Source organism: Morone saxatilis, unplaced genomic scaffold (assembly GCF_004916995.1).
Source record: "Morone saxatilis isolate NCDOM2014 unplaced genomic scaffold, NCSU_SB_2.0 Contig15, whole genome shotgun sequence".
Taxonomy (NCBI): Eukaryota; Metazoa; Chordata; class Actinopteri; family Moronidae; genus Morone; species Morone saxatilis.
Window position 1 is genome coordinate 893,221 of NW_023339707.1, and position 9,764 is coordinate 902,984.

At 37.1% G+C, this 9,764-nt stretch overlaps 1 protein-coding gene across 1 annotated transcript in view; it reads left to right on the plus strand.

Annotated features, from left to right (window-relative positions):
* Positions 1 to 2,721: 2,721 nt before the first annotated feature.
* hck (HCK proto-oncogene, Src family tyrosine kinase) overlaps positions 2,722 to 9,764 on the plus strand; it is a gene marked incomplete in the record, with an annotated part of 23,578 nt that continues 16,535 nt past the window's right edge. The window contains 1 exon segment of the mRNA XM_035656829.1: positions 2,722 to 2,915.

Sequence of the window (9,764 nt, forward strand, 5' to 3'; positions counted from 1 at the left end):
GCACTTGGCGACGGGGGCAAGGAACAAAACATAACATTACACAAAATTACCAAATGTAACACTTGTTAGTCTTTAAGTAACTCTTTAGTCTTAATTATAAGCTTGATAGTTACTGTATTAAAACTACCTTTGGGTTGTAGGTAAAGCAAGAGCACGAGGACAACTTCACCCGGGTTACTCAAACCACTTTAATGTAACAGTAGGACAACTGAACACTACTTTACATCATATCACTTTGCCAATCTTAACCTTCAGTAACATTACAGGTAACGTGCAGCTTGTGTATGTCCTCATCTACATTGCAGAACAGAATACAAATATGTTATATATGTAGTTACCATTAAATAACTAATGTTAATTCAATAAACCTAATAAAGTAATCCACAAAATAAATCTTCACAAAATAAATCTCATCTTATAATAATACAAAAAACATAGCATGATTTATCCAACAGAGTCAAAAGAATTACACCCATAGGAAAACTGATATCCATGTCCGGCTGACTGAATATGGACAAAATTAGAACAAAAACTGTATCACCATCGGCCACTGAAAGACCCACATCAGTTGACCACAACTACAATTATGTAAAGTCAAGGCTGTAGCAATACAGTCAACATCAGGGTGACCGATTATACTATTTGTGTAAAACAGTAACAAAATGCAGGAAGTCAGCGAAGAAAAAAACATGCCAGGACTATGATAAACAGTGGAATATAACACCATGTCCCATCATCCAGGGAAAACTGGTCCCACCAATGTTTACTCAGTTTTCTCTCTCTCTGTTAATATTTCTTTTGCATAAAGTGTGACAGACTGAGCAGGTCATAAGCAAGTGCAAACTCTGTAAGGGTAAAATACACCTGTGAACAGATTAGACTGTCACCCACGTGTGCAGTAATAATTACTTCCACCATGGTAAATGAGGAACTCATTTCCCCCTGAAGTTTGAATATAGAAAGCCACAAACTGAGGCCAGTCAGTCAGAGAAAAGGGCTCATTGTGCCTGCAGCCACATATTGCACAACATGGAGACAGTCCTGACCTGAGTTGAACACAATAGTCTTAAACAATTTAATTCAATTCAATTAAATGTTATTTGTATAGCGCCAATTCATAACAGAAGTTATCTCATTGACAGGCGACCGGTGAAATGCAGCGTTACCTGAATAAAATGACAGATCTCTGAGTTTAAACATTGTTGGAAACATTTGGGATAATGTAAGAATCTATGTAGTTGATCAACTCAACTACATATAGAACATAGAGCTAGATTTTATAGACATTTTAATGCTAACACTCACTAAGACCTTATAGTTTAGCTTACGCAGTAATACAGAGAATACATTTGAGGTTTTACTTTATTGTTAGTCAGATCATCTGCAGCTGTGAACAGCTGCTGAACACCAATTCTCTCTCTGTATCCCTCCTGCTGGGATTTGTTTTTAGCTTGTATTATCCTTCACCAATTTTTAAACTACCTTTCTCTTCTTTTTTTTTTTTTCATTTAAATCTTATCCTCATCTCACTACAACCCCTCCCTACGCCTCTCCATCACTCGAGGCTGGGTATCAGAGGGAACTTGGTTTCTAATCCTGACTGTTGATTAAGGATTACAGATGAAGAGCCTGGAGCTTTTTTCTGATTTGTTATTGCCCGAGCCGCAACATGTTGTGCCCTGGGGCTGAACCGCCCACGCCTCCCCTCTGCTGCCGCCTGCCTCCACCCCACAGGATGTGCTGAGCATGATAGCTGTCAAACTATCATTTGAATACATGCTAGAGCTGTTCTGCCCACCATGCAAATAAATCCTTCACACAACACCCATCCATGGCAGCCTTATCCACTCTTCCCGCCATCCAGGGGCGGATCTAGAGGGGTGGCACGCAGACTGTAGATCAATTTTCTTTTATGGCAATAAAATTAGGGGAGACATGAAAATTGAAAAATAGTTGCAACTGTTTTTTTTATATATATAATTAATTTAAACTTGAGAATAAAATCACACTGTTGGGAGTATTCCAAGTAATTTTGTGGAAAAGATGCAGTGATAAGACAAAATTACAAACAGAATTCACAGGGATTGGTTGAATCGCAGAAAATAACGAAAACTTCCTTAAGGAACTGTTAAGTTCAATGAAAACAGACATATTTGGAAAAAATTTCAAACGATGTATTGATTTCTAATACCACCTTTATATATTTCAATAAAATGCTTTACTAATGTGTTACAATAATGTAAGGATTTTGAGTACAAATATCTTCATTTGGGGGCTTTTCCAAGCAAATATTAACATTAAAGTTTCCATGCCACCCCATATATAGCCTATATTTCTCTAGATCCGCCCCTGCTTCCATCCATCCGCTGCTCCATCTATCATGTTACCACAATGAGGATGATTCATTACATGTTTTGATACATGTTTTGGCTTAGGTCCAGCAAAGTTTAATAATTGCATACAACAGTAGACACCATTGAATAAACGTGGGTTAACCGACTGTCATCTTCACCTATTACACAATAAATGTTTAAAACATCCACATCTTTCACTTTTATTCTGCGTTTTGACGCAAAGTAATGTCTTATTTAATCTTTTTCCATCAGGGTGTCGCTGCATCTGAAAAAAGCGACACTGGGCTATTTCAGCCAGTGAAACCAAGAGTACGATCGCTGTGAGCTTGTTCCTCTTTCCACCAGCTCGGTTAGATGCGCACAGCTCAAACTTCCTCGTACGAGTCCAGTATGCTGAGCTCCGCCGCCCCGTCCGCATCTACAACCCAACCCGGAGCAAGAAGGCCACTGTAAAGGGATGGGACCTCCATAAAAGACATGAGGAATATTCTTTATACGGCTACCCGAGTCTAGAAGATCACATACACCCGTAGAGATAATAGTCCAAGTGATTGAAGCGCGGTAAGTGTCCTCTTGGTCTGTGTTTGCTTGTGTTGGAAGAGCGTCTGAAAGATGATGTAAGAGAAACATAATGTGAAGTTAACGTCTCTGACAGGTTTAGGGAAAAGTAGGAAAGTTATGTTTTGATAATGCACAAATGAAGTTTTATGACAGGGATTCTTAGTTCCAAAAAGAGGAACTTGGAGGTGTTTGAGTTCACAACCACCGCCTACAGAAGTCAAAGATCAAGAAATAATGTGAACCCGAGAATAGGCTAAAGTACATATAAACACAGTGCTATCACCAGTATTTCTCTTTATTTAGTGCTTAATCTTCATTCAACTCTGTGTGTGTGTGTGTGTGTGTGTGTGTGAGTGTGTGTGTCTCAGTTATTTTTAGACCGTCAATGTAGACCAGAAACCAGAAAGCAGACTAGTTTCTGTTCTGTTTTCTTCCATTGACTTCGCACAACACTGTAAAAAAACCCAACGTATTTTACAGTAAAAAACTGGTTGGTGGTAGAACTTTGTCTACTGTTTTGGTATAAAGGATATTAGTGCTGTTGATTGTCTGTTTTAATCCACATTTTACTGTATAGTTTTTACTATCAAAAGAAACAGTTTTGCCATATAAAAATACCATATGAATGCTTTGACTGTGGTTTTCTGTGCAATTTACATTCTGTGATTTAAAACCACTACTTTATTCCATATAATTTCCTTTAAAATGCCATATAAATAAAGGTTTTGCCATAAGATATTTCAGTGTTTTACTGTTACAGGAACTTTAACCTAGCAACTCAAACTCAAATTGGCTTGGGCCCACAGAATTCAGTTCCTACAAATAATAATAAATAATATAAAAAAAGGTTCCCATTACTACTACTTAACAAAAAATGCAGTTTTTATGTCATAATTTCTTATCACCTTTATTGTCTGCAATCAAACAACAAATGACCTGTTCGGTTCCTATCGACCATTTGCATGCATTTGTGGGCACCTTTGCCATTATTTTGCACCAAACAAAACTGAATTGTTTATAAATATATATAATATAAACCAACTAGAAATAATAATAAAATCTTGTGGGTTTTTACTGTCATGGTTTGACATCTTTCACCATAAAATCTACAGACATTTATTACAGTGAATTTCACATGTTGAACAGCCTTAAAGTCACAGACAGACACACTGTAGATGTGTGTGCTCTAAACCTAAAGAGAATGGCTATAGGAAACATTGCTGTGTAATGTACATTGCAGAAATGCTGATATTACATCATACTGGTGGAGGCCCTGTTAAAATCCCCATCTAGCATTTAACTGGTATCAGCACTGCATCAGCCACATCATCCTGCTTTTGTCCCAGATGTTGCAAATAGAAAAGTAAAGGGTTAATGCAACCCAAAATGTATGACACAACAGTCATGGTTGGTTGCTGGAGTGTTTCTTGCTTTGACAGAGAAGCAGAATTTGAATTTTGCAAGTCAAAACTAACTTCCGTCTTGAGAAACAAAACTCTAGAATGATAGTTTAAATCCAATCAAAAAAATATGACATATGAAATATGAACATACTTTATGTGTCTTGGCACATGACTGTTTGGTCTATGCAGGAGCATATCTAGACTTTTTTTTTGACTGGGTTAGTAGAAAAGGGCCACTGACTTATTCAGGGGTGCCATGAAGTATGTGTCCAAACTTTCCATCATTCCCAATTCATGCAATTCCATCACTCCCAGTATCCAGAAATATTCAAATAACACATTCATACTACATGCAAAAAAACTGCCCAAAAACTGTATGGTACTAGCATAAAGTGGGCATGTCCGCAAAGGGGAGACTTGTGGGTACCCATATAACCTATTTTCATTTACATATCTTGAGGTCAGAGGTCAAGGGAAAATGGCCATGCCAGTTTTTCATTGCCAAAATTTAGCCTAACTTTGAAGCGTTAGTTAGCCCTGTTCTCAACATGCTAGCATGACATAGTACCAATGGATGCGTCATTTAGTTTCATATGATACCAGTATCTTCGTTCTAGCTTTAAACCGCCAGCTACAGCTTCTACAAGACAGTGCAGAGTGGAAGACGTAAGGATAAGGGCCTCTGGACATGCTCCTGGGTCTATACAATACAATGTCAGATAATATTAAAGCTGCCCATTAACATTTCCAAGGGGACAAGATAACATTTTCAAATTTCTTGTTTTGTCCAGCAATTACATTCTGAGAAGCTGGAACCACAGATTTATTCTTGATGGTTGACATAAATGCACTGATGGACTCAAAAAACACAGCAAAAGTGCTCCCTTAGATACCTCTTAGTAAATAAAGCATGACAAAGTCCCCTTTAGCATGCTAATCCCGACCCTGACTAAGCTGTTTCACCATAAATGCAACTTTGTGCATGTTGGCGCCCTTTTTTATGTTTTTTCAACCCTGCCCCTCAAACTGCATCAATGGTTAATCAAGTATCAAACTATCAATAGAGGATTGATTTTAAATCAGGCAAATTAATTGTTTCAGCCTTTTCTGTCTTTCTTTCTATCTTCCCTTCTTTCTTACTTTCTAACAAAATTCATTGGATGACCTATACACCTATGACCTATACAGCACAGCTCTACATAAAAAAAAGCTTTGTCCAGCAGAAACAGTAAGGTTCTTTTCTTTCTTTTTTCTTTCTTTTTTCTTTCTTTCTTTCTTTCTTTCTTTCTCTCTTTCTTTCTCCATCCAACGTCCTGTTGGATGCGTACCAGACTGGCAGGTGATGTTGTTATGGCCCGAGGCGGTTCCAAACAGGTACACACATAGGCTGGCAGCCCTTAACAGCCCACAAAATTTACATCTGAGGAGGAAACATAACAGAGCACACATGAATTATTCCAGTCTTCTGCCTGTGGAGAGTCTCTGCTCTTATAGAATGTGTTAGTGTCCTAAACTAGTTTGGTGATAGGAAAATTAATGGACTCAGGGCAGTTGAACTGCCAGGTAGCTGCTTACTGTTACAGGTACAGGTGGACATGGTGTCCACCTGTAAAGTCTTTCATGTTCATGCCCTCGTATCTTGTTGTGAGCTAAATTAAAAAGCATCCTGTGAGCGTGTGCAGAATATGGCTGCCTGTATCATGGTCTTGTAGATTTATGACTACACACCCCTGATATTGGCTGTGGTGCTCATTTGCATGGTATGATATGATTTGATAAACCTGAACCGGGCCTTTATACAGACGCTTACCTTACAGTTACACTGTGATAACAGTGACAGCAACGTTTGGAGCAGTCAAGATATACTTGAACATACAATATGTACCTATATACATACATGCTGCATGTGCTCTCTGTCACTTTGATCACAAATAGAGACCAAGGCTGAGAGGTGCTGTTCTAAAACACTACTGTTCTAAAAGGTGCTGTGATGTTACACAATGCTCTTACATGCGGCTGACCAGAACTGCCGTCCCCTTTTAGACCAGTGTTCTTTAATAGTACAGTGCTTATTTTTGAACGTGTAACTTTTGAAATACGAAATAACACACATCCTCTTTCAAATGAGAGGTTGAATTCATAAAACACGCCCTCGCTCAGGAGGATTTTTGCTGCCACAGCCTCACTTGGTCTGATCTGATGATTAGCTTGTGGTGGAGCATGTTAGCAAACTTTAGATAGATGCAGTGCAACTCACATCACTGACTACGTTTACTGACTTTATTACTCTTTTTCATTTTAGTATGTAGCAGATAAACATGATGTTGTCTTTAATAGGGCTGTGTATTGGCAAGAGTCTGGCGATACGATACAATATATTGCCATATAGTGTGTTTTTTGTCCCTGTAACATCCAACATCATAGCCCTCAGTTTACATTCACAACACTGCTATACAGCAGTTAGGGGTTCAATCACAAAAATCGATACAGTGCTTTTGAGAATCGATACAATATCACAAAAGAAAAATATCGCAATACTAATAATACATTTTGCGAAAGAGGCAAATCAATGTGTCATCTTTAGGGCAGTGTATTGGCATAAGTCTGGCGGTATGATACGTATCATGATACAGGGGTTAGGATTCAATATATTGTGATACTGTAAGCAAGGTGACATATTTGTATTTTTTATATTATTATTATTATTATTATATATATTTTTATATCTTATTTTAGGAAAACTATCCATGATATATACAAAATCTGAGCAAAAAGTCACAACACTACTATCTAGCGTTTGGGGAATCAATCACAAAATCATTACAGTGTTTTTGAGAATTGAAACAATATCACAAAACAAAATATTGCGATACAATACTTTTTTATATTTTCTTACACCGTTGGCCATCTTGTATAACTTGTAATTACCTCTTGCGACCACAGCAGCCAGCGATACAAAAAGTTACATAGTCTTACAGCTGCAGTGTGGAGCTTTTGTCTCCCCCTCTGTCAGTAAGAGCTATACACACAAGAATTTGAAGTCCACCACAGTGTTCAGTGCTCAATGCAAAATCCACAGTTCAACTTACATTGAATGAGACAAGGAAGCAAACAAAAATAAACTGAAGTGAGGCCTCTTGCATCTGATAGAACAGCTTAGTGATTCTTTGACAACTCCGGTCATAGTTTGATGGTGGCTCCAGAACATATGAAATACAGACTTTCTGGCTTGTTGCCTGGGGTTAGCAAACTAATAAATCACTCTCAGGACAGACTAGGCATTGCTGGTTGACTTAAAACTCATCAATACTTGATACTGATTCCAGATTTAAAAAGTCACTGTGGAAAGACGTTTGGATTTGGCGTGAATGTAAAAGGCGTTAACATTTATGCGGAAAAGTCCTGTACTCCAGCTTTAAAGCAATAGTTCAGCATTTTCAAACACTTACTTACTTCACATATCTAATGTTAGCAAAACACTGGCTAGTTATATTTTACTTGAGTATTTTCTTTTCATGCCTGTTTATATGACTCCACTACATTTCAGGGGGAAATTTGTATCTTTTAATTCATTAGAATTGACAGTATTAGTAACTTTACAGATTTTAAGATAAGATTTTTTGCATACAAAACAAATGTAGAGTTCATGAAATGATGATGATGAAATAAACTACTAGCATAAGTACAGCTGAAATAATAAGTCAATTAAACAATTAGTTGATTAAACTATTTTGAACTATAATGATAATATTTTGTGTATGTAAAAGCATTTCATTGTAAATGTGAAGCTTTGCTGCTTTTACTTGGATGATTGTAATAATTTAAATGCATTTGTAATAATTTAGAGGGTTAGACTGTTGGTTGGACAAAAGAAGCATTGTAAAGGTGTCATTGAGTAATTGTGAGGAATCCAACCCAGTGTCAGCCTACAGAAATAGCCAATCTTCTCTCTGATGGTCTTGTTTGCTTATGTAGATCATATAGAGAATTGTTTCATAACCAGTTTAAAACGTTAAGCTAACATTTTTTAACTTTCACTTGTAATGGAGTATTTTTACAGTTTGTTATTAGTACTTTAACTTAAGTAAAGGATCTGAATACTTCCTCTTCCACTGGTAGGTGATGATATAGACTTGGGATTTCCACCATTGGACATGACATCATTATTGTCAAACTAGCACAGGCTGGTGGTATGGAGCAAGAGGTCATGTTGAAAGTACTGAATTGATTTTAATTGACATAACATTAATATACATTTTATTTATGTGGATCCCGCTGACATGAAAGATCTATTTTTAAGGATGATGTGGTGTGGACAGTTGACACAAGTAACAAATGCACAGAACTGAAACTGTCAGCGTAGTCAATGTCTTTGTTTTCATGCCAACATCAGCATTTTCCCCCTTGTTGCGGATATGAAAGATAAATCTATGAGAAATTGCATTCTTTTACCAACTTGGCATCCATTTTACTACAATCATTTAGGTTTGATAGATGATAAAGCCTTTTTTTGTCACACAGGCTGTGCTCTTTTGGTGCTCTTCAGGTTTAGTCACTAATTTGTGTGTATCAGGATGACACAACTCATTTCAGCTTGAGCCCGGGTGTGAGGGAACTATTGAGGAAGCAGCTTACAGTGATGGTGGACTGTTCAGACCAGAAAGTCCCGGCAATGTGACCCATCAACTTCAAGTGCTATTGTTATTGTATTGAAATGTAAGCATAGGTTTAATAAACCACATGTTATACATATTCAATATTTCTATTTTCAGTGTTATCGCTAACTGTATCAGTAAAAATATGACAGCTAGGGAGCCATGTCTGTTAATTAATTGGAGGGATTGCACCAGAGAGTTGTAAATAGAAGTCAAAACTGTCCAAAGAAACCTGACCCTTCTTTGATTAGACATCTAAAGAGGAACGAGGTTTGGAACAGAGAGAAAAGGGGAAGCAAATACATTAACAACACTAATTTTGATCTTAAGAACACAGCAACTTCCTGTGTCAAAATGTTCAAATGACACATTTTCCATTGCTCACCACTGTGCATAAGTAGCACCACGGTAGTATGCTAATGATTGTGGTAAAGACTGAATACATTTATTAAGGAACAGTTGATGCTTGCAGAAAGATCCCCCCCAGATACATAGACACATACAGAGACATATAATGTGTGTCTGATATGTTGTTTCTGCAAAAACACTTAATAAATTCCACATAAACACCATCTTGACTGTAGTGTTTCAAGTTTAAACAGACAAAAATACTCCATCCTATAGAAAGCCAACAGTTTCAAAATTGCATTGTTCTCAGCACGATGACAACACTTTAAAAAATCGCGTTGTTAACGCTTCATTATTCTCATATTAACAACAGGTTCAAAATTATAAAAGGGCATCTACCCCTTTTACTTCAATAAAAATTCCAGAATCTCTGAATATACAAA